The 5,686-nt window shown below is 37.2% G+C and overlaps 2 non-coding genes across 2 annotated transcripts; both read left to right on the top strand.

Annotated features, from left to right (window-relative positions):
* The first annotated feature begins 2,336 nt into the window (after nucleotides 1-2,336).
* On the top strand, nucleotides 2,337-2,410 carry TRNAI-AAU (transfer RNA isoleucine (anticodon AAU)). The gene has a single exon. It is a non-coding gene; the product is annotated as a tRNA-Ile (tRNA).
* Nucleotides 2,411-5,341: 2,931 nt separating this feature from the next.
* On the top strand, nucleotides 5,342-5,415 carry TRNAI-AAU (transfer RNA isoleucine (anticodon AAU)). The gene has a single exon. It is a non-coding gene; the product is annotated as a tRNA-Ile (tRNA).
* The last annotated feature ends 271 nt before the right edge of the window (nucleotides 5,416-5,686 follow it).

Genomic DNA, 5,686 nt, shown 5'->3' with positions numbered 1-5,686 from the left:
GTCTATCACTAATTGTAATGCAGGCAAAAACTAATCCAAGCAATGGCGTAATTTACTGGCTCATCACGTGACAAGTTAGAGTGGTTGGAGGCAACATATTGCTCATAATATAAAAAAAGCTTGTCAATTCTCATTTAAGATTGGTTCCTATGCTTTTGATGGGCTCTCTAAGAATTAGTCAACTTTCAACGTATTGTACCTTTCACCGTGGACAGATCAAGCTTTGAGAGGTCAGTAGCTGGCTCAAAATTAGAGCAAGTTTATTAAAAGAGAGTAGATATGGGGCAAAAGTGGCCGGTTAGCTCAATCGGTTAGAGCGTGATGCTAATAATGCCAAGGTTGCGGGTTCGACCCCCGTGCTGGCCATTCCTTTGGCTTTCTGTTCACATCCAGTGACTTTTGGAAAAAGATCCGTAGGTTTTATCCATCCAATATGTAAAATTAATTTACAAACTTGAAATAACTTGGTTAGAGTAAGAGAGTGGCGATGTTACATCGTCGTTAACCTTAAAGTATGACAGAGTAACGAATTGAAGCAAAATAGAAATATAATTTATTGTATGGCCAGAGATATAACTGTAAATATTGACAGCTAAGTCTATCACTAATTGTAATGCAGGCAAAAACTAATCCAAGCAATGGCGTAAGTTACTGGCTCATCACGTGACAAGTTAGAGTGGTTGGTGGCAACATATTGCTCATAATATAAAAAAAGCTTGTCAATTCTCATTTAAGATTGGTTCCTATGCTTTTGATGGGCTCTCTAAGAATTAGTCAACTTTCAACGTATTTTACCTTTCACTGTGGACAGATCAAGCTTTGAGAGGTCAGTAGCTGGCTCAAAATTAGAGCAAGTTCATTAAAAGAGAGTAGATATGGGACAAAAGTGGCCATTTAGCTCAATCGGTTAGAGCGTGGTGCTAATAACGCCAATGTTGCGGGTTCGACCCTCGTGCTGGCCATTCCTTTGGCATTCTGTTTACATCCAGTGACTTTTGGAAAAAGATCCGTAGGTTTTATCCATCCAATGTGTAAAACTAATTTACAAACTTGAAATAACTTGGTTAGAGCAAGAGAGTGGCCATGTTACATCGTCGTTAACCTTAAAGTATGACAGAGTAACGAATTGAAGCAAAATAGAAATATAATCTATTGTATGGCCAGAGATTTCAGTTTCTAAGCATTTTTTAAGAAGTTTTTGGCAACTGGAATTCGATATAACTGTAAATATTGACAGCTAAGTCTATCACTAATTGTAATGCAGGCAAAAACTAATCCAAGCAATGGCGTAATTTACTGGCCCATCACGTGACAAGTTAGAGTGGTTGGTGGCAACATATTGCTCATAAGATAAAAAAAGCTTGTCAATTCTCATTTAAGATTGGTTCCTATGGTTTTGATGGGCTCTCTAAGAATTAGTCAACTTTCAACGTATGTTACCTTTCACTGTGGACAGATCAAGCTTTGAGAGGTCAGTAGCTGGCTCAAAATTAGAGCAAGTTCATTAAAAGAGAGTAGATATGGGGCAAAAGTGGCCGGTTAGCTCAATCGGTTAGAGCGTGGTGCTAATAACGGCAAGGTTGCGGGTTCGACCCATGTGCTGGCTATTCCTTTGGCTTTCTGTTTACATCCAGTGACTTTTGGAAAAAGATCCGTAGGTTTTATCCATCCAATGTGTAAAATTAATTTACAAACTTGAAATAACTTGGTTAGAGTAAGAGAGTGGCCATGTTACATCGTCGTTAACCTTAAAGTATGACAGAGTAACGAATTAAAGCAAAATAGAAATATAATCTATTGTATGGCCAGAGATTTCTGTTTCTAAGCGTTTTTTAAGACGTTTTGGGCAACTGGAATTCGATATAACTTTAAATATTGACAGCTAAGTCTATCACTAATTGTAATGCAGGCAAAACTAATCCAAGCGACTTGAAGCAAAATAGAAATATAATCTATTGTATGGCCAGAGATTTCAGTTTCTAAGCGTTTTTTAAGACGTTTTAGGCAACTGGAATTCGATATAACTGTAAATATTGACAGCTAAGTCTATCACTAATTGTAATGCAGGCAAAAACTAATCCAAGCAATGGCGTAATTTACTGGCTCATCACGTGACAAGTTAGAGTGGTTGGTGGCAATATATTGCTCATAATATAAAAAAAGCTTGTCAATTCTCATTTAAGATTGGTTCCTATGCTTTTGATGGCCTCTCTAAGAACTAGTCAACTTTCAATGTATTGTACCTTTCACTGTGGACAGATCAAGCTTTGAGAGGTCAGTAGCTGGCTCAAAATTAGAGTAAGTTCATTAAAAGAGAGTTGATATGGGGCAAAAGTGGCCGGTTAGCTCAATCGGTTAGAGCGTGGTGCTAATAACGCCAAGGTTGCGGGTTCGACCCCCGTGCTGGCCATTCCTTTGGCTTTCTGTTCACATCCAGTGACTTTTGGAAAAAGATCCGTAGGTTTTATCCATCCAATGTGTACAATTAATTTACAAACTTGAAATAACTTGGTTAGAGTAAGAGAGTGGCCATGTTACATCGTCGTTAACCTTAAAGTATGACAGAGTAACGAATTGAAGCAAAATAGAAATATAATTTATTGTATGGCCAGAGATATAACTGTAAATATTGACAACTAAGTCTATCACTAATTGTAATGCAGGCAAAAACTAATCCAAGCAATGGCGTAATTTACTGGCTCATCACGTGACAAGTTAGAGTGGTTGGTGGCGACATATTGCTCATAATATAAAAAAAGCTTGTCAATTCTCATTTAAGGTTGGTTCCTATGCATTTGATGGGCTCTCTAAGAATTAGTCAACTTTCAACGTATTTTACCTTTCACTGTGGACAGATCAAGCTTTGAGAGGTCAGTAGCTGGCTCAAAATTAGAGCAAGTTCATTAAAAGAGAGTAGATATGGGACAAAAGTGGCCGGTTAGCTCAATCGGTTAGAGCGTGGTGCTAATAACGCCAAGGTTGCGGGTTCGACCCCAGTGCTGGCCATTCTTTTGGCATTCTGTTTACATCCAGTGACTTTTGGAAAAAGATCCGTAGGTTTTATCCATCCAATGTGTAAAATTAATTTACAAACTTGAAACAACTTGGTTAGAGTAAGAGAGTGGCCATGTTACATCGTCGTTAACCTTAAAGTATGACAGAGTAACGAATTGAAGCAAAATAGAAATATAATCTATTGTATGGCCAGAGATTTCAGTTTCTAAGCATTTTTTAAGACGTTTTGGGCAACTGGAATTCGATATAACTGTAAATATTGACAGCTAAGTCTATCACTAATTGTAATGCAGGCAAAACTAATCCAAGCGACTTGAAGCAAAATAGAAATATAATCTATTGTATGGCCAGAGATTTCAGTTTCTAAGCGTTTTTTAAGAAGTTTTGGGCAACTGGAATTCGATATAACTGTAAATATTGACAGCTAAGTCTATCACTAATTGTAATGCAGGCAAAAACTAATCCAAGCAATGGCGTAATTTACTGGCTCATCACGTGACAAGTTAGAGTGGTTGGTGGCAACATATTGCTCATAATATAAAAAAAGCTTGTCAATTCTCATTTAAGATTGGTTCCTATGCTTTTGATGGGCTCTCTAAGAATTAGTCAACTTTCAACGTATTTTACCTTTCACTGTGGACAGATCAAGCTTTGAGAGGTCAGTAGCTGGCTCAAAATTAGAGCAAGTTCATTAAAAGAGATTAGAAATGGGACAAAAGTGGCCATTTAGCTCAATCGGTTAGAGTGTGGTGCTAATAACGCAAAGGTTGCGGGTTCGACCCCCGTGCTGGCCATTCCTTTGGCATTCTGTTTGCATCCAGTGACTTTTGGAAAAAGATCCGTAGGTTTTATCCATCCAATGTGTAAAATTAATTTACAAACTTGAAATAACTTGGTTAGAGTAAGAGAGTGGCCATGTTACATCGTCGTTAACCTTAAAGTATGACAGAGTAACGAATTGAAGCAAAATAGAAATATAATCTATTGTATGGCCAGAGATTTCAGTTTCTAAGCGTTTTTTAAGACGTTTTGGGCAACTGGAATTCGATATAACTTTAAATATTGACAGCTAAGTCTATCACTAATTGTAATGCAGGCAAAACTAATCCAAGCGACTTGAAGCAAAATAGAAATATAATCTATTGTATGGCCAGAGATTTCAGTTATTAAGCGTTTTTTAAGAAGTTTTGGGCAACTGGAATTCGATATAACTGTAAATATTGACAGCTAAGTCTATCACTAATTGTAATGCAGGCAAAAACTAATCCAAGCAATGGCGTAATTTACTGGCTCATCACGTGACAAGTTAGAGTGGTTGGTGGCAACATATTGCTCATAATATAAAAAAAGCTTGTCAATTCTCATTTAAGATTGGTTCCTATGCTTTTGATGGGCTCTCTAAGAATTAGTCAACTTTCAACGTATTTTACCTTTCACTGTGGACAGATCAAGCTTTGAGAGGTCAGTAGCTGGCTCAAAATTAGAGCAAGTTCATTAAAAGAGATTAGAAATGGGACAAAAGTGGCCATTTAGCTCAATCGGTTAGAGTGTGGTGCTAATAACGCAAAGGTTGCAAGTTCGACCCCCGTGCTGGCCATTCCTTTGGCATTCTGTTTGCATCCAGTGACTTTTGGAAAAAGATCCGTAGGTTTTATCCATCCAATGTGTAAAATTAATTTACAAACTTGAAATAACTTGGTTAGAGTAAGAGAGTGGCCATGTTACATCGTCGTTAACCTTAAAGTATGACAAAGTAACGAATTGAAGCAAAATAGAAATATAATCTATTGTATGGCCAGAGATTTCAGTTTCTAAGCGTTTTTTAAGACGTTTTGGGCAACTGGAATTCGATATAACTTTAAATATTGACAGCTAAGTCTATCACTAATTGTAATGCAGGCAAAACTAATCCAAGCGACTTGAAGCAAAATAGAAATATAATCTATTGTATGGCCAGAGATTTCAGTTTCTAAGCGTTTTTTAAGAAGTTTTGGGCAACTGGAATTCGATATAACTGTAAATATTGACTGCTAAGTCTATCACTAATTGTAATGCAGGCAAAAACTAATCCAAGCAATGGCGTAATTTACTGGCTCATCACGTGACAAGTTAGAGTGGTTGGTGGCAACATATTGCTCATAATATAAAAAAAGCTTGTCAATTCTCATTTAAGATTGGTTCCTATGCTTTTGATGGGCTCTCTAAGAATTAGTCAACTTTCAACGTATTGTACCTTTCACTGTGGACAGATCAAGCTTTGAGAGGTCAGTAGCTGGCTCAAAATTAGAGCAAGTTCATTAAAAGAGAGTAGATATGGGGCAAAAGTGGCTGGTTAGCTCAATCGGTTAGAGCGTGGTGCTAATAATGCCAAGGTTGCGGGTTCGACCCCCGTGCTGGCCATTCCTTTGGCTTTCTGTTCACATCCAGTGACTTTTGGAAAAAGATCCGTAGGTTTTATCCATCCAATGTGTAAAATTAATTTACAAACTTGAAATAACTTGGTTAGAGTAAGAGAGTGGCGATGTTACATCGTCGTTAACCTTAAAGTATGACAGAGTAATGAATTGAAGCAAAATAGAAATATAATTTATTGTATGGCCAGAGATATAACTGTAAATATTGACAGCTAAGTCTATCACTAATTGTAATGCAGGCAAAAACTAATCCAAGC

This window comes from Anomaloglossus baeobatrachus, chromosome 4 (genome assembly GCF_048569485.1).
Source record: "Anomaloglossus baeobatrachus isolate aAnoBae1 chromosome 4, aAnoBae1.hap1, whole genome shotgun sequence".
Classification (NCBI taxonomy): Eukaryota; Metazoa; Chordata; class Amphibia; order Anura; family Aromobatidae; genus Anomaloglossus; species Anomaloglossus baeobatrachus.
The sequence above is the reverse complement of the archived record's forward strand: the minus strand, read 5'-3'. Positions and strand labels throughout refer to the sequence as shown.